At 38.5% G+C, this 24480-nt stretch overlaps 2 long non-coding RNA genes across 2 annotated transcripts in view; both read right to left on the minus strand.

The window, feature by feature from the left end:
• Positions 1-24480, minus strand: part of LOC116664884 — a 668708-nt gene that overhangs the window by 547148 nt on the left and 97080 nt on the right. The window lies entirely within an intron of this gene.
• On the minus strand, positions 401-22041 carry LOC116664885. The gene is made up of 3 exons (XR_004321388.1): positions 22031-22041; positions 19628-19634; positions 401-1058 (listed from the first exon to the last, which is right to left on the minus strand). It is a non-coding gene; the product is annotated as an uncharacterized LOC116664885 (long non-coding RNA).

Raw genomic sequence — 24480 nt, forward strand, 5'->3', positions numbered from 1 at the left:
ATGTTGATCATCTTTTAATGATATGGAGCACAAAAGGATAGCTAGAATACTTAGAAAATACTGAGTTCTGCATGCATTATCCTAATAACATATCAAAAGTCTTCAGGTAGGAACTATTATTATCCCCTTTTACAAAGAAGATAACTGGAGCTTACAGGGGTTAAATAACATGTCCAAGGTCACACAGTTGGTGAGTGGCAGTTAGAATCTGGACCTATTCATCTAACTCCAGAGCCAGCACCATGACTCCCTACATTACTAACACTAATGCATGAGCTCATCCTAAGGATGAATTGCAGCTGATCAGACAGACTTGGGAAGTAGGTTAACAGTCTTTCACGTGTGGTACATACATCATTGGTGATGGTCAAGATGAATATTCGGTGGTATGTAGGTAGGCTTTTTAAAAATTTAATAGTAAAGTATTTATTAAGACATGTGAAGAATTAATATGATCAACTTATTAAACCCATGGATTTTTGTTTGTTTGTTTAGAATGAGGCTAAATTTTTTAAGTGAACTGTTAAATATACATACAAAGAAAAAAATCATAGGAAAGTAATAGTGTTAGAGCAGGCAGATAGCTAGATCCGAGCAGAGAAAGAGGGGTAGAGGCCAAATGGCAGACAACTATACATCTTGTGAACAATGAAGGTCCTTGGGCAGAGAAAAGCAGGAACCTCCAGACTGATAAGAAATCACATATTTGGGGGTGACAAATGTCCTGGAAGCCAACAAAGAAAGGTGGGAAAGGCAGGAATCTCTGGCATTAGAATGTAACCTTTTGCTCATTGTTTCCTCATTACAATAAAATTAGCCTTGCAGATTAGAAGTACCCATCATGTACCACAGATGCCATGACACTTACAACTAAGACTAAAGAAGGACAAAAATCCCTCCTCCCCTCGGGAAGGTGGAGCTGGGATGGACATTAGGGAACATGACCCCAAACCACTCCTTCCCCAATGAATATTCTGGCCATTAATTTTTATACCCTATGTTACCAGCTTGCCAGAGAAACTCAGCGCAGCTGCTCACCTCAGCCTGCCCACTCTCCCCTTAAAAGTGTCCTATCACTCAATAAATCCTCACTTTATTTTCTTGACCTCTGGGTCTTGTTTCTGAATTCTTTCTGTGATGAGACAAGAATCTTTTCTCCGGCAACAATAGTACAGATGGGAGAATAATGAGAGAAAAGGCACAAAGATAATGAAATTTGGGAAACACAGAATTAAAGCACTTCATGCTGAAGAAATCACCAGTACAAAATCACAGGGACTTGAAAGCAAATATAAGTATAAAAAAGAGCAAATATGTCATTATGACGAGGTTACAGAGTGGACAGAAATTAGACCTGAAAGGTGAGCATGGTAAGAAGCTTAGAATTTAAAACAACAGAAACTGAGAGTCATCAACAGATTTGACATGGTCAGATTTACAGGTAAGAAAAAGCACTCTAGATATAGTAAAGAGGATAAATTGGAAAAAGAGAGACGCTGGAGACAGAGGCCATGACATCACACCCATTATCATGACGACTACAGCCAAAAATCCAGAAAATGACAATTACTAGCGAGCATGTGGAGAAACTGTAACCCTTATCCACTACTGGTGGGAATGTAAAATGGTGCAGCTGCTATGGAAGACAGTACGGCAATTCCTCAAAATTTTACAAGTAAAATGACCATATAATCCAATAATTCTACTCTGGTGTATATATCCCAAACAATAGAAGGTATTCAAAGATATATTTGTAAAGTCATGTTCATAGCCGCTTTACTTGCCATAACCAAAAGGTGGAAGCAACCCAAGTGTCCAGCAACAATTGAATGGATAAAGAAAGTGTGATTGATATATATATATTTACATACATATATATATATATATATATATACATGTCAGCCTTAAGAGGGAAATATGCTATAACACGGATAAACCTTGAGAACATTACACTAAGTGAAAAACATCAGTCACAAAGGACAAATATTGTATGATTCCACATTTATCAAGTACCTAGAGTAGTCAAATTCACAGAGACAGAAAGTAAAGTACAGAAAGTAGTCACCAGGACTAGGCGAGAAGAGAATAGGAAGTTACTGCCTGATGCATAGAGTTTCAGTTTTACAACATGAAAAGTGTTCTGTGGATGGATGGTAGTGATGGTAGCAGAACAACAGGAATATACTGGATGCCACTGGACTGTACACTTAAAAATGGTTAAGATGGTAAATCTTATGTGTATTTTAACCACAATTTTTAAAATTTTGAAAACGAAAAAAAGAGAGACCATTACAATAATCCACAGACAAAAACACTGAATCCTTAGCTAAAACTTTAACCAAGTGAATAGCAGAAGCAGTAACTGATGGAGTCACTGATTCCTAGTCACGGAAAGGGCTGGATAACCAGCAGAGTACAACTAATTCAACTGTTTGCCAGGATGGGCCACTTCAAATGTTTTCAGCAGAGTAATTCACTCATGGAACCCCTGAATTTAGTTAAATAACGTATTAACGAATACTGACTATGCACTAGGCTGTGTAAGTCCTGGGGATAAAGCAGTGAACAAAAAAGATACTATCCCTCTCTTTTTGCACAAGTAGACAGGAAAGGTGATGGGTTTTTTCTATAGCTGACAAATGTGAGTCCTTCAAATATTCTTACTTTGCCAGGCCAGATAGCACCTTCTGTCCACAGTCTGCTTTCTTAGTCAGTGTTTGCCAGACGTGAGGCTTGCCAACTTCTCATTTTGATCAGGAAAGTTCTTTTTGATTACCAATTCAGAAAAAGAAAGAAAATTCAGAAGAGAAAGAAAATTCTAACGTACAAACAACAGTCTAACACCAGATACAACCTTAAAATAAAGAACAATCCAATAAATACGTTTGGTTTTAACTTACTACCTGGACCTTATTTTCTTCTCTTTTTGTCATAAAAGCATCTTCAAGGGTATTTACTTCCCTGTGGACAGTCCTCTGGTTCAGCATTAGAAACCACTGGACTAGGGTACAGCCAATTCCTCAAAAGTCTGGTCCAGGTTATCTCTACCTTCTTCAGGGTAACTAATGGCTTCGCGGGCTCCTACTTTGGTTGTCTTTCAATAGACACAAATAATAATACCTATAAAATACCCGAAGGCTTCTGCCAAGCCTCTAACAGTCCTTTCAGCTGTTAAATGATATATCCAATTCAAACTCACTGACAAGCTCTGATTGAACAACCCCTATGTACCAGATACTAGGCTAAGTACTGGAGATGAAAAGTTCTTCACTATTGGATGGATAACTTATTCATTATCCAAACTGGGACACTTTGGAGAGCAAAAGGGGGCTCTGTTAATACTTATGCCAGGAAAACTGACCCAAGCAATTTAAGACATATAGTCACCCTACTTAAGGAGGTCACAAATTGATCAAATGTTATGAAAACTCAGATGAAAAAGCAATTAATTGGGGGAATGGGGAGGCTAAAGAATGGTGATTAGGTGACACTTCCAAAGAAAGTAAGGTTTTAATTAAACCTCAAAGAACTAGTAGGATTTCACCCCCAGGAAGAAATTGAGAAGTACACTTCGGGCAAAGGAGCAGCAGAGTGCTCATTAAAATATTGGTTGCAATTTTAATATTGCTGAATTACTGTGGAAAATATTAAAGGTTTTTAAAATAAGCATTTGTCAATAATTCTTTACCTTTTATGGAGTTTATAAATTTTTTAGATGTTAAAACAAGTTTTAAAGATAAAATAATGGACAAGGTTTCCCCCTGACTATACAACACACACACAAGATCCAGATATTTTTTTTTTAACTGCCAGAAAAAAAAGGGAAGAGGTGTGAGAGAGAGAGAGAGACAGAGGAGGAAAGAAAGGAAGGGAAGGAACAGAGGAGGGGAGGAAGTGAGGTAGGAGAAATTAAGGCAATTTACCAGCACATGAAACTAGCATTGTAAATCTACTACACTTCAATAAAAAATAAAATTAAAAAAAAAAAACAAGTTCATGAGGTTTTAAATAGGTCCCCCAATTCTATTTGAGGTATCTTAACAACCTGAAGTAAAAAGGCAGGATCATCTCAAAAGGAACTGAGGAAATGCTACATCAGAGGATACAACCAGAGATGTAGTTGGAAAACTAGTATGTGGCATCATCAAGGTAAACTTCGCCACAAATGGCTCACTCGCTAAAACCATTTTGAGAGATCATAAAATTTTATAATTGGGGGTCTAATAGCATCATTTAGTGCAACCTTAACTTGACCTCCATATTAAACCTGAGGAAATAAAGGATTATGGAGTCCCGTTTTTAATCTGTTAATTTATTTATTTTAAAATAGAAGATTTTTGCTTGCTTTTTCAAGAGCCACACATAATAATGACATATATAAAATGTATTCATTTTGCCAGAATAGCCACTCTCCTGCCAGCTGAGAGAGTGTTAAGTATAGCAGGCCTGACTTATTTTGCTATAATTTAATCCAATTATCTAAACTCCAAACGTGGGGGGAAAAGATTAAGTGCACAACCGGTTCAGTTGCACAGTTATAAGTAGGTTAGGATGTGTCAATCTTCCTATGCCCTGAGAAGGCAATGAAGACACAATTTCAAATGTCATGCTTTTGCTTGCTGCGAGCCACATGAAGGTTACTGAATTTTAAACATTTATATGCTTAATAAGCACAGATTCTTCTGCACACATGCCGTATAAGCCCAAGTACATTTTGCTTATTTCTGTGTTATGTTTACAGAATCATCTAACGTGACTCAAATCACAGAACACCGTAAAAAATGAGATTTTTTATTATATGAAAGATGGCCTGTAGAAATAAACATTTGACCAAAAGCTAAACACCAAAAATATACAAAATTCAATTCTCGGTAAGAGAGGGAAAGTAGCTGCTTTTTCTAGAGCGTGTAGCTAATAAAATGTGTTTTCATTGGGAAAAGTTGATAACACATTGTTATAATCACTCCAACACCTGCTTCTCTCTCTTGGCTCTCAATGCAAGTTCACATTTCACGGAGAAATTAGAAGCAATACTAAAAGGATCTCCACAAGCGCTGACTCTAGCATAGGCACATCTGTGCTTATCAATCCTGCCTTCTTTCTCATGTGGACGTGCGGTCCATTCTCCTCACAAGGGCCCCGCTCTCCGCTCTTATGCTGAATCCTTATCCTCTTAACTTCTCATCACCAATGCCTCCAGGGACTGCTTCCCCTACATTCTCAGTGGTTTTCCCTCTCTACTAGATTACAGAAATCTACAATAGTGCACATCAAAGAAAAGGAAGGAAGGAAAGAAAGAAGGGGATGGGGGAAGAAGGGAGGAGAGGGGAAGGGAGGGAACAGAAGAGAGAAGTCAAGAAAAACCCTCCAATATCCCTCTACTGCTTCTCTTGTGACTAAAAGATAAGGCTCACCTTAGCAAGACTCTACTCCTTTAGGCTGTCCTATAGAGCTCTCATAGAAACTGGGGAGTGAGCTAGTACTTATTATAATTGATCCTGGTCAACCAGAAACTTGAACCACAGGCCCTGTGAGAAGTTAAGACCGGGGTTGAAGGAATCAGGCTGAAGTCAAAGTACCACAGCAGCCGCTACTCACATCACGAGAATTAAAGCCCCACAACCTAACGTCAGAGCTCCTCTCCTGGAGTCTGACACTCAGCCCCGCTAGATCTCGGTGTACTGCCCTAAATGTAAGGGGCGGGGGGGCTCAGGCTCCTGACACTGGTCCTGCCCCTGAGTTTTCCCCCAACAAACACTCCTCCAGCAGGCCCGGCATGTATGTTGTCTGGCCATCCATTCAACATGGCTGGAACGACAGTACCATTCTCCTGTTTACAGCAAAACTCCTCAATAGTTACCTGTACTGTTGCCTCTATTTTTTATTTTCTTATTCACTTTTGAACCCACTCCAGAAAGACTTCTCCTCTGTTCCTCCGAACAACTCACAAGATGGTCAACAATGACTCCCAGTTGCCAACTCTGTTCTTATTTTATTAGCCCTATCAACGGCTTTTGACCTTACACGCCTCTCCCTCCTTCCTGAAACAGTTCCTTCACGTGGCCCCGGAAACACCACTCTTTGGTTCCCCTTGTACATCACTATCCTCAGTCCTTCTCAGTCTTCGCTGATTCCCCCAGCCACTAACCCTTGAAACACGCCAGGCTGCAGCTCACAGAACTTCTCTGTCTAAATTACTCTCTGATGACCTCTTCCAGCTTCCTGTCTGTGGTGGTGTTAAACATAAGCTTTATGTTGACAACTCCCAAATCTACATGTCTAACTATGACCTCTTTCCTGGAACTGAATACTAATCTTTAATGTCCAAACTGGACTTATCCCAAAATGAAGTGCTGAGTTCCCTACCAAACCCTCTTTTCTGCAACCTACGCATCTGAGCTTCTCGGGCCAAAAGCCTTGGAAACATCTTTGCTTGCTTTATGTCACACCCAACATCCAATCCATTGGGAAATTCTGTCACCCCTATCTCCAAAACATGGCAAAAACTGGATCACTTTTTACATCCTCTATTACCATAACCCTGATTCAAACCACCATCTCCCATTGCCTGGATATGAACTAGCTTACTACAGTGTTTCCATTTTGGCACCTTTACAGTTATTCTTACAGCATCCAGACTAATCCCTTTAAAAGAAAACAAGATCAAGTCACTTCTGTTATTACAACTTTCTATTGACTTCCATCTCTCTCAGAGTAAAAGCCAAAGTCATATAATGGCCTCTAAGGACCTATAAGATCTGAATCTTCCCACTTCCTTGCTGATACCTGAACTCTCCCAGGCATACAAGCCTCCTTGCTGTCTCTGGAGCACACTCCTGCCTCAGGACATTTGTCCTTCCTCTTCCTTCTGCCTGTAACAGTCTTTCAACAAATACTGACGGGGCTCATTTGCCATCTTTAGGTCTCCAGGGTGTCTGTCTACAACTGTGATGTGTAAAATGGTTACTACCATCCACACCCTACTCACCTTACTCTGTTCTTCTCTCCATAGTACTTACTGCCACCGACATACAACATAATAATTTTTTATTGTGTATATCCCTTCTCTAAAATGCAAACTCCATTAAGGCAAGGACTTTGCTTGTTTTGCTCTCTAGTATCACCCCAGGACCTAGGACAACACTAGCCTTACTGTAGGTGATCATTATATATTTGTTGAATGAATGAATGAATGAATGAATGAATGAATGAATGAATATTCAAATGATGAACAAATTAAACCATATTTCTTTATATTTCAATCACAATTCGACTAAAAATAACAATTATTTACTATTCCAATGAAAGGCTTCTTTTTTCATGCAAGAGATTACTCTGAGATGGTTGATTAAATATTTCATTTCTGAAGCTAAATCTCTATCCTTGGGTCACTATTTTCAAGCAACCTCTCAGCTCTTTGGAAAGAGCCCCACATGGATTATTATCTACTCTTTTTATTTTTTCATGACATTCTCAGAGATCAAGTAAAAAACACATGTCAAAGCAATTTCTCCCTGTTTCTTCTGATTAAAATCAATACTCTTCCTGCTTTTAGCAGCAGTAAAAATCAACACAACAGTTTCTGTTAACTCAATAGAATGTCAAGTGATATCTTAGTGTACTGTTACCAGCAGGGATATTAACAGAGGACTACCAACAGCCTATAATCATTGCTGTTTCATTATCTACAAAACGTCGTGTGTGCGTATGGCATTTACAAAACAACCCAGTTGAAAGTAAAGCTCCCATCTCAAGCAGCTTAGAGCTTATTTAGACAAAGAACTAAAAAAAGGGATGCAAAACGTAAAAGGAGGGCTTGCTGTCGTTGAGAAGAGAATGTGATTGATTCAGGTAGTTAGGGCAGAGTGGTGAGTCTCCTCCCTACTCTGTGACTGCGTAGTTTGATTCTGCTCTTTGGATCACAAACAACAGCTGTAACCCTAACTGGTTTTCTCAAAACACTGCTCTTGTTTGTCGTGGCGAAGAGCGCTCAGGACACATCCATCAGCAAATACACTGTTAGAAATAGCCAACAACAGTATAAAGCCATATCCCACCAATAGCTGCTAGCAACACCTTGTAGTATTTTATTATTTACAGGCAACTGACCTTCCCTGAGAAATCTTATAAAAACTGTATTGAGCTTAGCCTAATAGGGAATTTCTAGGCTTACATAATTTAGAACATCTAATTAAGGATATTTACAGTAAGGGATATGAGTAATTTATTTCAGCTACTAAGAAATGATTGTACAAATACATAAAAATGGACATTAAAAGGACTAAGTATGGTAACAAAAAAATTTGGAAACAAACTAAATGTCCAAAAGTGTTTGAGAGGGCTGAATAAATATATCTAGACCACCCTATACTATACAGCACCATTCAGTCATTAAAAATGGAGCTTTGAGTTTATATTTACTGTTTTAGAAAAGTTTTTTTTTATTACAAGGCAGCATCTAATGGTCCTATTTTGATATAAATATGTATATATACATACACACATGTACTGACTCACTCACACACTTCATATGTATGAATCCGTATACAGAGAATGTGAAACAAGCCAGAGTATGTGTGACAGAGAGAAGGTGAGGGGCAGAGAAGCAAAAATAAAAGACAGGTAGGGAAGCTCTCGTAGGCATAATGAAGAAAAGCAGGTAAAAAGAGAGAAAGCTCAAAGAGAGAGAGGCTCACCCAAACAGGCCCACCAAAAACACCTACAGAATGGTTGGAGATACACAGACGGAGTTATGCCCACAAAGATTCAGAAAGACAAGAACAAGTGAGGCCAGATATACACTAAAAGGTTAATAGTGGTTAAGTCTGAGTGGAGAGGTTTTAAATAATTTTCAGTCTACCTTTCTACATTACTTGATTTTTCACTAAGAAAGCCTATGACTTTAATCATCAGAAGTCATAAAATATAAAGCTACTTCCCAAAAAAGAATACTAGAACTCAAGAATCAAATGGACACACTTCAAACACAGAAATAAACAAAATCCTCAAATTCTTAAGCGCTAAAATTTAATGAAAATTTTGATTACTCTTTAAAATCTTTAAAAAGTAAATAAATTTAAATTTAAAAAAATTTTAGAAATTTTAGTCTCTACTTACTTAATAATGTATCTTAGTGAAGTTATAAGAAAAAGCATGGAGCTTGTCCTTCAATTGCTTTTTAATTTATTCTATGAGACCCAGTATATGCAAAGAAATAAATTACTTCTCATTCAGAATATTATGTCCCTATGAAAACAGCACTACATATTTGTGTTTCATCTTTCCCTTAAATCTCAGAACTTCAAAGACTTAAGGCAATTTCAACATATCTAAGTAGGAACAAAGATAATCCCCATCATGTCATCCAAAATCAGCTATAAAAGGAAGTTTTTCAGGGAGAAACAGAATTCTTGATCAGAATTATATAGTTCTTAAAAGTAGCTTGAGACAGATTCAAATGTAAAGAAAAGTTTGCAAAGGTGGCACACAATTTTTGCTTTAGAAAAGATCAGAAAACATCTATAACTTCAGCAAATCATAAAATAAGTCATTCTATGTTCCCAAGAGTAATGAAAAGTATACAATTTTTAATTCACCAAATTATGATTTTTGATTTTTTCACCAACCTGAAATTCCTTAGTCTGAAAGGCAAAACTAAAGATAATCATTTTCTTAGTATAAAGAATACCAGTATATGATGTTTTATTTCTGAGTTTTAAAATCCGTTTAACTTTTAATTCACTAGAGAAACTGGAAATCAATAGCACAGCAAAAACTAATGATTTTCTACTTAAATTTCTTACTCACATAAACATAGCTTGTGCATTAAAATAATAATTGTCAGATTTCTCAATATCAGTCAAACATAATACTTAGACGATTGCAGATTAGAAGTTTAATTTCTAATAAAACTTTGAGTAAGCTTCATTTAAGATTATGTTGTTCTAAATATATTAATTTCAAATATATGAGTAGAATAATTCTGAGTCACTGGAAGTTTATTGATAAATATCATTTACAGAAACCACAATAATTCTCTTAAAGTAAATCCCTTTCACAGTGTCACTACTTGCTCAAAATAATTTAGTAGCATTTCATGGCCTTCAAAATAAAATCCTGAAATTAAGCACCTTCTATAATTTTCCAACCAATTATTCACTATTTCTTAATATTATTCATGAAATGCATATATTCATTGTGATCTTTTAATTTTGCCATTCACATACATGTTTATTCCCATCTAAGTCAAACTATACATAATATCAATACTCAAGTGGATGTATGATACTACAATATATATTAGCAGTATACTCAACACTCAGAAATGAGAGCTATAAAAAAGAGAGATCCCCGGGCTTAGTATCAGATAGCCTGATCTAGGAAATTGAGGGTAGGGCCCAAGCATCCAAAATTTCAAAAGCACCTCAGAAGATTCTGATGCAGCAAATTTGTTAAAGAAACTTGTAAACTTCCAGATCATCGCCCTGGCTATAGCACCTCATGATGTTACATTACACTTTGCAGTTTTCACAGTGCTTCATATAAATTAACCTAATTGATTTATGCTCCATTCCAGTCAAGAATCCTTCCACTGCCACTTCTCGGCACATTCTGGTTCTCCTTTGAACTCTACTTATTTTATACACAAAATACTTTGGCACAATTCCATGTAGGGTCTTTGTTGTAAGCGTCTTGGTGTACAAAGGTGTTCTCTGCCTAACTCCACAAGGTAGAGGTGTTACCCAGCATCCCTCGGGGTGTCCTCCCTCCCTTGTGTGCTCATCACCTGGGCACCCCCCCAGACCACGACTTCCCTCTCATTATCTCACAGCTGACCTCCCTCTCAAGTCTTTCAGTGCTGGAAGCTCCGAGTTCCATCACACTCTTCTACCTCCGTGGTGACTTCACTGGGTGCTCTTCCCATTCTTGTGCTTAAATAAAAACAGGTCTTTTCCTCCCTAAAAATAGGGCTTTTCCTCCAGCTCTTCTGAAGGGAAGCTGCCCACTCGTTCATGACCCACATTCACCAGGGAACGGAGAAGGTAGACGCACTTCCTTGGCTTCCCATGGGCACTTCCAAATTAACTAACTCCACTCAAGTGTGAAAAATAATTCCTCCTTTGATTTCCATACTGTCAAACACCACCAACTTCTCCCATGTCCAGTAGTGTCACTTCAAAATCATTGCACATACATTGCAAATGTTAGTTAGCATCCAGATCATTCAAATTATTTCCAGCTTTTATCCAGATGGACACTAATATCAATAAACAGCCTCACAATCTCTTGACCTGCTCACTTGCCGTTACCTTTACCTTCACTCTGCTTCAGTACTCCTTTCATATAAGGGTCACCTGATGTGCGTGTTAAAAATGCAGATTTGTATGCCCCTTACTGAGAAATACTGTTCAGTTGCCTGGAACCTTAATTATTTAACACATTACTGTTTCTTATTATCCCTTTTCATTTCATTTTCCTACTGATGACAAAGTGACCTCTTGTTATATTTAGAGATCATATCCCTGATTCTTCCAAGGTACTTGTGTTAATCAAAATTCTTCAGTTGCAAATGGCAGAAACCCAACTCAAATTAGATTAAATTTAAACACACACACATATTGGTTAATGTAAATAAACCATATGAAGGGAGAATAGAGTCTGTCTCTAGACACCAGAAAGAAAGTTCTCAAACACTGTCAAGAAATTACTTTTCTATGTCTTTTTCCACTTCTCTCTGTAGGGTACTTCACTCTCTCAGCCCATCTTTTCCAGAAGGCAATGAATTCGTAGCTAAAAATCCTGGCTCACACCTTAACAGCCTCTAACTTAGGGGAAAAAAGACTCAACCTCAGACCATAATTAGAAAAAAAATCCATGTAAGTATTCTGACCAACTCAATCTGGACAGCACCCGAAGAGGAAAAGGACAGACTTCAAGGAGGAAGAGTTTTCAAAGACCCTTTAAGGGAAGTCATTGTCGAGAGCTAGAAAGACTGAGGTAGCTGATGGGTTTAGTGGGACTGGAGGGAGACCATGCACAGGGGGATAAAGCTGCACTGCCCCTTCTGGGACAGGGCATGCTCCAGTGTGACTAAGGAGATGTGGTCAGTAGCAGCTCTGATACACCTCTTCTCTCCAAGTGGTTGGTTGTTCTTTGTCCACAGTTATCTATCCATACCCTCAAACTCTCCCTTAAACCTGATCATCCTGAAGAGCAGAGAATTTCATTTTCTTCTAGAATGTTCTCCCACATACACAGTATAGTGATACACCACGTTGTAGGCAATACTCCCCATAAACACGTGAACACACAAAACTGTCCACGAGGTTCAGTGACAAATGGCGAAAATCGCCTCAGACTTTTCTTCTCTGTCTCTCCCTCTGAGCCTCTCTCTTCACCTAGAAGTGAAACACATCTGTACAGGTCTTATGAAGGAGGCAAGAAGAGGTCCACCCTGCTGGGACAGCGAGCATGTGGAAATGAGGAAAGGATTATTCTAGAGAGAGATTTAAACCTTGACCAAGATATGTGGGTTTTAAGAAATAAAAAGCCAGGAATTGGGGTCCCGGCTACTGAGTGTTGTTCCACTCCACCTCTCTTTCCATGACATCCCGGTTTGGAAAGCAAACTTAGTCTGTAGATAAGCTTTGGTTCAATCATCAAGGAGCCCTCAAAGAACCTCTCTGCCCTCCCCGCTCCACCATTTATAGGGAGTATCAATTGTCTTCTTTCTCAGAATCAATTTTCGCCTCATCCTAAGAACAGCCCCTGCATTTCCTTTTAGGCAGCTACCTCTCACAGCTTAGAAATATCTGAGAAAATAAAATTGGTGTTCGGCTGGTGACTAAAAAGAAGGCATGTATGAACTGCTTTAAGGCGTGATGTGAGTTTAAGCGTCAGTGTTCTGCTGGAGAAAGACGTTATCTTCCCCTTGCACTGCCTGGTTACGAATCTTGCTTTTATCCTCCAGAGTTTCATTAACTGCTGTTAATAGGATAGCCCTTTACAAATAATTCTGAGTAGCTAAGATGATTTGCCCTCCAAGAGGAAACAAGGAACTGCTTTCTTCTCTTTTTAATATGCATGTTGTTCAGGTTAAGATGGAGACCCATCCACCTACAAGAGACACATGTCTTAGCTGCCCCTCAGGCTGTTACTCTGAGGATACTTTCACAAGCCACATTTTTGACACCATGACTTTGACACCAGAATAATGTGATAATATTTTGACAAGCTCTCTTATTAAAGTATTCACTCCTCCACCCCAGATAATGGCTTTTTAAATTACACCTTATTGTCTATAATAACGGTTAAAAAGAGAAAAAAGAAAGAACATTTTCTTCTCAGCTATTCTACTTTCATTTTCCACATCTCTAAGATAAGAGAATAGACAAGGTGATTTATAACGTTCCTTTGGCTCTAATGACCCAAAATTTGAAAACACACTAAGCATTTCAGTTGGCAGTATGGCCAGGTAGAATAACCTCTCACCTGCATTACCATTCAGAGAGAGCAAAGTTATCATTCAATGTGTAGATGAATTGGCACAAGGAAAGCTGACATTGTCTCACCAGGATTTGCAGATTGAACACCGAAATCTGAGATCACAGTGCATCATAGAAATTATTATCTGTGGGGCAAAAGCACCAGGACTCAGAGGCAGGGGGCTGAAAGGTTAAGTTTCAGATGGGAGGGGGCTGTCATCTTCTCTATAAATGTGAAGCAGTTCTTACAAATCCCATTTAGCAAAAAAGACATAATCATAATGACATTTCCTGTGAATCCTATAAAAGACACAAAGCACAACCAGCCCCTTTGTCAATGTCTTCTATTATAATATGAGTGATTGAATGCAACTTGAAGTTGACAGTAACAGTCTCATGCTATGACATACTTTAGATCAATAAAACAAAGGTGAAACAAAATAAAATCTAAAGCATATGCTTGGTATTTTAAAGTTACGTACTTGCAACCTATCACAGGAGTCAGTTATTCTGACACATTGGATTCATGCATACTAGTGCATATAAAATATGCACTAAATTAAAGGTTTCAAATGGAACCATGTAGTAGGGACTGGATGTGAGCCAGTCACCTGAGACAGACAGTAGAGCAAAGATAAGACTCTTCATGCCATCGATTACTTACATTTTCTAGAAGACACAAAACATGGTGTGAATTTCCCTTCAAAATGTATCTAGAATTCAACCACTTTTTCTCCATTTCCATTGTTAATACCCTGGACAAAGCTTCCATCGTCTCTAATCTGATTCTTGCAGAAGCCGCCTTGTTGGACACCCTGCTTCCGTCCTGGCCACCTGCTTCTCTTTATCACACAGACAGACTCATGCTTTTCAATGTTATACCACTCCTTCACTCTCTCCCATTCACTGGTTCTCATACCATCCAATGAAGCCCAAGTCTTTACCACGCCTCGCAATGCCCTACAACACAGCACCAACATCACCGGAGCGTTTGTTAGAGATGCAAATTCTCAGGCCCCACACCAGACTACTGACTCATAAACTCTGGGGGAGGGACCGGAAATCTGTCTGTATCAGCTCAAATATCCTTCTTAGATGAAACAAGCTAATATAAACAAACAAAAGGAACAAAATCACAGTGATCTTTTTAAAACATAAACTAGACCACCTCCCCACCACGCCCCACTCAAATCCTCCAGCGACTTCTGATCTTATTTAGAACAAAATCCTCCTCACCATGATCTGCAAAGCTCTGCAGTCTGACCTCTGGCTACCTCCATCCTCATTTGCTGTCTGTCAGTGCTTCTCTCTTCTCTGGCCATGCTGGCCTTCTTGCAGTCCCTTGAACATATCATGCATGTTTCTGGCCTCACACTCTTTTCATTTGCAACTTCCTCTACTTGGAAAATAATTTTCCCAGATATTTACATGAGTTGGTCCCTCACGTCACTCAAAATTTCATTTAATTGTCCCTACCTCAGGACATTTCCATCACCTTCGTCTATCCAAAATGGACCTCTCCACTCTCTCTCTTTTTCTCTTTTATCATTTCATTTTGTAACCCTTATCACTATCTGACCTCCTACTATACATTTTTGTTTGTGTATTATTTCTCTCCCCTAAAAGAAATAAATGTAAACTCCATGAGAGAAACGGACAATGTCTTGTCTTTTTCTCTGCATGCCCAGCACTTGGACCAGTGCCAAGAAAACACCAGGCATTCGTTAAATTTTAACATAATGAATGAATGAATCACCCCGTTTTTCTACACAGCATTCATTATTATCTGAAATGTACCTTATTCATTTCCTCAACTGGTTGTTCACTCTGTCTTCACTTTCCAGGTAGAATGTAAGTTCTATGAGTCCTGGAAGTTTATCTGTGTCAATCCTCAACAGAACCATGCCAGACAAAATAGAACAAAATGACAAAACAGTGAGTGAACTTAGATGACACTCATTTTTGGAAACATCCACTGACAACCCTAAACCCTACCTTACCCAGATAAAGGCCACATATTTCTTCTATGTTCTCACCATAACATCCTGCGCTCCCTTGGTCATAGCTCTTGTACTTTGCAATAATGCTTGTTTCATGGGCTGTATTTCCCACTGGACTGTACATTCAGAGAGATCAGGAACTTGTCATTTTCTTTGCCAATCATATCCCCATTACTTAGTATAAAAAATTCATTTTATAAGTGTGTTCATGCAAAGAAGGAAGAGGGGTTGAAGAAAGGACAGATGAAGAGAGAAAAGGAAAGAGGAATCACTTTTTCAGAGAACTGAAAAGATTATTCAGGATTTAATAGGGACTGAACAAGATGACCACTGAGGTCCCTGAATTTTTCCCAAGAGGAGGCCCACAGGAGCTGCAAAAGAATAAATTTATAAATGAAGGCTCTGAATTAGATTCTAAGAAGCCAACTGGAGTCTAAGAATCCAAACGCTTGGCTTTCTGTCAGACATTTGTCGCAGGGGCACTGCTCACATTAATGTCAAAGACATACAAATCACTTGCATCAAATATGTTCAAGCAGTTCACATATTTTTGTTCGTAGGTCCTGAGGAAAATTCTGTGTTTCTTTTTCTTCACAAATTTGAATTTCTCTTCTTGTGTCCCCAGAGCATGTGACCTTTATATGTGTTTTTATACTTGAAAGGTTTTCATTGCCACCTTATTATAGTTCTCTGCAACAAAATAGAGGAATTTACTTTTAATATGAATACTTTCCTATGAACACAAGGCTATACATTTTCTTTGAATTAATAATCCATTACAATTATTATTGATATAAAGTAAAAATAATCTGAATAGTAACATAAATAAATTTAAAAGAGCAATCATTGAACAGTCCCCTGCTTACTGTTCTGCAGGCTTTGCAGTCCCAAGATCAAGACTCATAAGATTCCTGACGGGTGAAGGTCGGCTTTTCTTTTGTGTTGTGGGCAAAGAAATTTTGTGGAAGGGGAGGTGGCAAAAGGAATATCTTCTCAGATAACTGCTCAGGTAATCAGTTTTAGAAAACAGTACACATGAAGGCAATTCTCTGGAAAATGGTTTCCCTTAAAAAGACCCACCAGTGTACCTACCCCTTAGAAAGTCTCTTTGCATCTGGTCTGAGGATGACTGGCTGGCATTGCAGTGATGCTCATGTGACACTCTCCTCCTGTAAACATTTCTCCCTCCGCAGGCTCCGTCACTCTCTTCACTGAAATCCAGAGCCTCTCTACTGAGTTTCAGGCCAGCATTTCTAGCCCTAGGCATGGCAGTCCTCCCATATACCTACCTGATAACTCACACTCCAAATGACCCAAGATAAAATTATGCCTGTCTCAGCCCCTCAAACAAGCTGCACTGTCTCTTATATTTTCTATTTCATGCAATGGCATCACAAATCTTCCAGAAACTCATGCTAAAAAAATTCATTAACTCTGAATACTGAATCTAACAAGGACAAGGGAGATAATTAGCTAATCTCAGCCAGACAGACAAATGAAGAGAGGCCTGACACCCTTTGAGTGGTCTTGGAAGCTGGAAGTAAAGAAGGTCTGTCTCTTCCCTTGGAGACAAATTCTTACGGAGGAGATCTCAGCAGGTAGAGATAAACCGGTTTCTCTGGTCATGGTCAGGGAGCCCTCCAGAGTAAGTCAGGGGCCCTAGATGAAGACGGCGCCTCTTAATTTGTTTCTAGTAAATTAAAATGAGTCATAAGTGGAAAGGATGTAGCTATTCCATCATTGCCTCCTAGAGGATTACAGATCCAGTGTGACTGGAATATATTCCAAAGGAAAGTTTTAGGTTCTTGCTTTATTGTGCCAAAGAGGGCTTTCCCATGTTCCTTTTTCATCACCAGAGTTAAAACACTGCTCATGAGGAGAGGGGATTAAATATGAAAAATGCCAGTTTGCTCTTTGAGAATTTAATCATTCCCCAGCCCCAAGGTCTTGAAGAAGGTACTACAATGATAAGGTGGGACTACTTCACAGCACCTATAGAAGACCTGAGAGGTATTACACACAGCCTCAACCTAAGAAAAGGGAGACGAGACACTGAGCTGGAAACAGAGCTCTACTAATTACGCAAGTACGATGGGAACTTGAGACGTGAAAATATCTAGGTGCTCTGGAATAATATTTTGCTACCCCCTATAAAGATGAATCAGGCAAAGTATGAGCTCATTTTGGTCAGAGGAATGAGGGAGTCTGCCGACCAGTCCTGGAGCCCGACTGTCTCTGTGGCTAGTCGGTGATGGTCTAAGCCCCACAAACCACCTGGTAAATATTCCCCACAGGAAGAAGTTCTGTACCAAAGAGCAAGGGAAGGGAAGGGAAACAAGATAAAGAAACCACACTGCAGCTAGCACAGACCCCTGTAGGCGCTTCCTGTCTTCGCCGGCTTGCTGTCTTTCCCTTCTCTGTTTTCAGACATTGATTTTCTCCTGCCAGATTGGTTCCTCAGGATTTTGTCTTTCAAAATCAGTACATAAGGGAGAATGGGGAGAAAGAAGAGAGAAAGACACAAGATGTGCAGGGGTGTGATTTGGCAGAACTTTGAGAAAAGAGCGGCACAGAGTTGGGACTGTGTGAGGAAAATGGATGAACAACAAAGGAAGGGTGTAAAGTATTGCTTTAGGTTATGTAATGCCTTTTATGTGGTGTAAGCTTCTAAAGAGAGAGCTGTTCTGAATTACTGTTGGGTTTCTAAATTGTTCCTTTGACTAGTTCAGTAGGATTAGATCGGATTGTATAGCATTGTACAAACACTAGATTCTATTAGTGTTACACAGCTATGTCCCCCACTGGATCAAAGTCTCCTTGAAGGCAGTAGTCATAGCTTATACATCTCCTCCACAGTGCTTTGCACACAGAAAGGACTCAGAAGTGTGTTTGTTGATGAGTGATTTTTTTTTTCACTCTCAAGGCACTCGAATAAAGTGGGTCCTTCAAATTTTTAAAAATCCTAAAGATGGTGTTCCATGGCCTCTGATTATAACCGTGCCTTAAAGTAAACAAGAATTCCCTTTGTGCCTTTCACAAATTCATTCTAAGGAATTTTCTCTCTTCATCTAAAATCAAGATCGTTAAGACAACAGTAATCTTTCAGCATCCCAGAATCAAAAGTCAGTCAGGCGTAGGGGAGAAATACTGAAACCAACTCCTTCATTTTACAGAAAAGGAAATGGGCTCTCTTTTTGGTTAAATTATCTGTTCACCCATATAGTTATTTAGTGCCCAAATCAAGGACTTGAGTTCCCAAACTTCAGTTTCAGGACGATTTCCGAACATCAGCTTGCTTCCTAAACACTACACCTTCTCAAAGATAGTGTGTTCATCCTCTTCTCTTCATACTAAATAAGCATAATTATCCTTGCTTTTCCCATAGTTCCCAATATACAAATGTGTGCAAATAATATGGGGCAGTGTAGAAAGACAGCTTTAGAATTCTGACCAGTCTTGACTCTGCTTTTTTGAACTTGTATGATCTGGTTAAAAGCCTACTTATCTATAAAATAAGTGTGATAATATGTATAGTTACCAGGTATCTATAAGGAACTGAATTGTAAGCACTGGACAAGATAAAACACTTTATGCATCACAGACCCTGAACAAGTATTAGGGTGTTTTTCTGCCAAATCACACTCCCATCCATAGCAGAAAAAGATTTATGAAAAACACTGAAACATACAGAAGTCTATGACAAAGGCTATGATTTTAGCTCAATGAAGAAACTGCAGTTGGAAGTTGGACTATTAAGAGATTTAGGTACTACATGTCCAATTATTCTTCAGGTTGATAATACTCCTTGGCTAACTCGCAGTCCCATAATACTAATGAAATAGGGTATTTCTTTATTTTTATCATGGGAATGTATTAGCACCAAACAAATAAAGTAGCCCAGACCACAAAGTACTCAGTGGGGTCTTTCTTACAGGATTTTCTTAGAAGACAGAGTTATTTTGTCAGCCATAGCGGTAGAGATTAGAAGCTAAGTAACAACTCCCTTTTTCAAACATTACCACCTCATTTACAATACCATGGCAGCACGGAGAGCAGTCTTGTAGATAAAAAGTAATTTGATAAAATAATGGCTGCCATTTTTCCACTGCAGTTGCCCTGCAACATAATTTATAGGGATCACACTTCTCCTCTCCCTGATGACAGGTAATGGAAAAAATTTCAGCAGCAAACCTTGATAGCAGGCTAAGACCATTTGGATCAGTACAACTAAGTCATTTTTTAACTGTTTCCTCAATTATCTTTTTTCAACTCTTAACCCATTTCATCAAAAAGAAGGACAAAGGTTGATGATTTTTAAAACTCTGTTCAAAATTGAGATTTTTAGATTAAAAATAGCTGTAAAGTGATTTTGACTATATTATAAGAACATTGGTTCATTTTCTACACTGAGATGATCATAAATTAGTCTATACAGTTTATCACCATGACTACTAAAACATGCAACCCAGAGTTACATATACAGCCCTTCTGAAGAGGAAGCTCAGTTTTTTTAATTGACTCTGTGTCCTATGCATTTCAAATAAGTCCTGAAGTAATTCAAAGATTATCACAGAATGTAAAACGTGATATTTAAGGAAAAAAAGTGAAACAGACCACCTGAAAGGTGCAAGTGGAATATTACTTTTAAGCACCTGAGTTGAGTTGATTAAATTTCTTGAATTCTGAATTTAGCTGTTGAGGTTCTGGAATGAAAGAATATAAATGATGAGCAATTGCAGTAACTTTCATTTTTAGCCACTCACACCATCCTTTCCCTCATATTTTATATGGATCTTAGTTTCTTCTTTATTATTTCAACTACTCTTTGTATGGATCATACCTTGACTTTGGAATTATGGGGAGTAAAAGGATAAATGGATAATATGATCTTTAATCTCCTGTACTAGTGATAGGTCAGGATGCCAAATCTCCATGCAAGATAACAGAACAAAAGACAACTTAAACACCAAAATTTTAAACTACTGAATAAGTTAAGAAGTGACCAATTACATTTATAAATTTGTGGTAAAGATGACAACTAACATTATGCTTATTGATGTTCAGCTGTTCCTTTCAATAATTGCATGAAATCTAACATCCTAGAAACTGCTCCTGGAACAAGACAATATACTCTGTGTTTACCATAGTCAAAGAAACTGCCATTATTTTTGGTACAGTTGGACGACCACACAATCCATCTAGAGAAACTATTCCAAAATATTTAGAGAAAAGTCCACATGTTCATTCTTTCAACAAATGCTCAGTCAGGAACTTCGGTGGTCTGGGCTCCATTCCAGAAGGAAGAGATTCAGTAGGGAAGCTGCCTCAATGAAGCTTCCTTCCATCCTAGTGAAGAATATAGACAAAACTCGACCTGAAATACAGCAGGCCAGCGCTCTGAAGAAAAATAAAGCAGCATGGAGGAGAGAAAAATGTACGTAACATCTTAGATAATTAAATTTTAAATAACTTAGATTAATGTTTTCCAGGGTAACCAGAGAAACCATCTTTAATGAGAACACTTTGGAGCAACACCCAGAATGTGAGTATCTAGGGAAAGACCATGCCAGCAGACAGAACATGAGGCTAAGATCCTGAGGCAGGATCTTAGAAAGGAGTCCTCAGGTAAAAGCCAGAATAACACTAATTAAAAATAGAATTCCATATGGTTTTATATCCTTCCTCTCTCTAACTGGGTTTTGACAACAATGTTTTAAAACAGAGTAAAGAAATAATGATAGTCTGGTATCAACCTCCTGGGCATAATTAGGCCAATATACAGCTCCTGAATGTTGAGAAAAAGGATTCTGATAGGTCAATTAACTATTAAATATCCTTTAATCATCCCTGGCAATTTTCTTAGTAATATGAAATTGCTTTGTGTAGTGACTAATAATAAAACATGTGCTCTTGAATTATGCGTCTCATGTAAAATACAGTTAGGGGAAATGATAACTCAGTTGTTTCTAAGCTGACTTTGAAATGTGTGTCAAAAACTTTGTCCTTAATTTTGAAGCAATAAAGTGGCTGCATCCTGAAAGAAGCATAAAAATAGAACTAATTTCATAAGAGTTTGGCTATTAGAGATCATGGCACATCACTCAGGAAAGGCTTTTTTTCTGCCACGTGATCTTCTCTGCGGGTTTTGTTCAACTGACCCATGAGAAATCCTAAGGGAAGTGAGGCTGAACTAGCTCCGGTGAAGGTGCTGATGGATGGCTATGTGAAGAGAGAAACCTGTCGTGTGTACACCTTAGCAGAAGTCTCAAGGTTTTCTGGAGGACTCAACGACAACTAAAATTGTTTTCTTTGATACCCTACTTGGTCATCTCAAATTTTAAAAATCTCCAGCCTAACTACTTGTCAGATAACTATTTTCCCCCAAAATGTACAAACACGACTTTTGTTTTCAGATTAATTACAGTTGTTGTTGCTGTTTTAAATTACCCTCACCCTTCTCTCTTTTAACCTTGATTTTTCATTTGTCTCTAGACTCGATCTACTAACTCTCCTTACATTTGACTGTACAGTTCTCACTCCAATAACTTTGAGAGCATGCAAACAAGATCCAGCTAAATGTCTCCTCAGTTAATCTGGGCTTTGAAACACTGTTCTTAATCTTGACTGATCCTTCAAGAATCTGATGAGTTACTGAATCTCTCCCCGTAAAATGGAACACATCCACACACATCAAATTTTACAGATTCACAGGTTTCCTGTGCCCACATAAACTAAGGTACGAGCTCCTGGCTGATAGGGAGTTACAGACGTCTCTCATGCCACCCACAAAAAAGCTTTAGATCCATTCACAAGTCAGACAGACACAAACTTACCCTTGAAGTCATTTATAAATATGAGCTCTTCCCAGTCTGCTCCAGCATGAAGCCATACAACAAGCACAATGTCTCTACATCTGTCATGAGCCTGTCTTGAATACCCAATAAAAACCCGCCTCCTTAGAGAATGTAATATGTTTAAATTGTTATGGGAGCCAGCTAAGCTTTTGCGTAGTTTCTATTGACCTGCTTATGACACTGTCAAGATAGTTTTGCCTAATCGTTCTGGTTTCCTATGGGATTTTACCAAATAATAAAGTCAATATTATCAGCTCTGTTTCTTTAATCAAGTCTAATTGTGGCATGTCTACTCTCTGTTTCACATAATTAGAATCTTTCAGACAGCATCACATGTGAAGTAGTATCAAAGCCCAAGAAATTCTCCAAAGAAAGAACAAGACCCTCACTGCACCTAGCAGCCTCTCTCCAGTTTAGCAAATAACCAGCTTGATGATGAGACATACAAAACTTAAATTGGAAATGACCATTTTACAAGCTCAACAATATTATTATACCTTATTGAAGAAGTTCAGTAAGTTGGCACTGAATCTACATTGTGAATACGCACTCACATTAAAGCTGAGATGGGAAATTCTGAGATCAACTCTAAAAATGCAGGCACCTACCCTGCTTGGTAATTTCCTTTGAAAAAGTGATGCTTTAAAAGAATCCAATTTGTTGAAATTGAGTACATACTAAATAATCAAATGTGTGTGTCCTAAAAGCTATTTGTTGTCAAACTAGTCTGGCCCTTAGTTAAGTCATCCTGCATAGGTGTTCTGCATCTCTCAATGCCTGATAAAAAATCATTAAGACACCACAGTACCAAAAGCCCTCAGCCAGGTCACTTAGAATAGCTCAACGTTGAGTGGCTCGTCTCCGCAGTTTCAACATAACTTGTGACAACTTTTGTCTGTACTATATTTGCAAGAATAATTGCATGGCAAATAGTCTTGGAAGAAAAAGATACTGTCTCCCTCTGGGAAGAAGGTAGATTTTTTTAATGATAATAATGAAAAAAAAACTCTCCCTCTGGAACAAATTCTGGCAAACTGGCTATTAGCTTCCTTGTAATAATGAGGCTCAGGATTCCTCAGCTATGAGACAGATCCACTCTGTGCACAATATTTATCTGGATCATCTCACATCACTCTGTAGGACCTAGGGGATAAAGGGAACCAAGGAGAACAGGAAGCTCAATCTTCTTGTTGTACCACAAATAATAAATCCTGTCTCTGATCCAGAAGTCTCGTGTCTTCCGCTAGCATTCTGAAACTGTGGCCAACTAACTTGTTATTTTGCAAGCAGGGTGAAATCTCAGACTCTTCACAATTCTTGACACTTAGCTAAATAAGCAAAGCCAATAGGAATAGAAAATAATATCCAGGGACTTCTACATGTGTCCAAGATAGAGTAATGAACCAAATTTCTCATCATGCTTAAAACGACTATAACACTGAGAAAAATCCATGAGAGCAATGGTTTTATGACATTTGGGCAGCAGACAGTTGCACAGGGAGAGAACTCCAGAGGTCTGCAGAGAATTCCTCTCCAGTCATCAACTGAGTACTGATCAGTGCATGTGAAACTACTAAAGACAGAGAAAAGATCACACAGGGCAAGGAACAGTTTGTGTCAGAATAGCCAGAGTGAAAAACATATTAAGTGATGGAGAACTCAAGAGTATGCCTCAGCGGTGGGGTAAAATAATCCCCAGACTAAAGACTGCTCTGGACCCACCATCACCTCAAAAAGATCCAACTGTTTCCAAGTAATTTAGCTGCATCCCAGAACAAAACTCAAGAATATTTATAAGAACATGAAAATACCCAGCATGCAACAAGGTAACATTCACCATGTCTGGTATCCAATCCAAAGTCACCACACATGCAAATAAGCAGGAAAATATGACTTATAAATGGAGAGAAAGCTACCCAGCAATATTCTTTGTATTCAAAATGTGGTTCACAGACCAGCAGCGTCCATGTCACCTGGGAGCTTGTTAGAAATGCAGAAAATCTTAGGCACCCCCTCAGCTCTACTGACTCAAATCTGCATCTTACTTTTTTTTTTTTGAATCTATATTTTAATAGGATCCCTTAGGAGATTAAATGCACATTAAAATCTGAGAGTCACAGAACTCAAACTCAAAAGTCAAGG

The sequence above is a fragment of the Camelus ferus genome, chromosome 7, assembly GCF_009834535.1.
Source record: "Camelus ferus isolate YT-003-E chromosome 7, BCGSAC_Cfer_1.0, whole genome shotgun sequence".
Taxonomy (NCBI): domain Eukaryota; kingdom Metazoa; phylum Chordata; class Mammalia; order Artiodactyla; family Camelidae; genus Camelus; species Camelus ferus.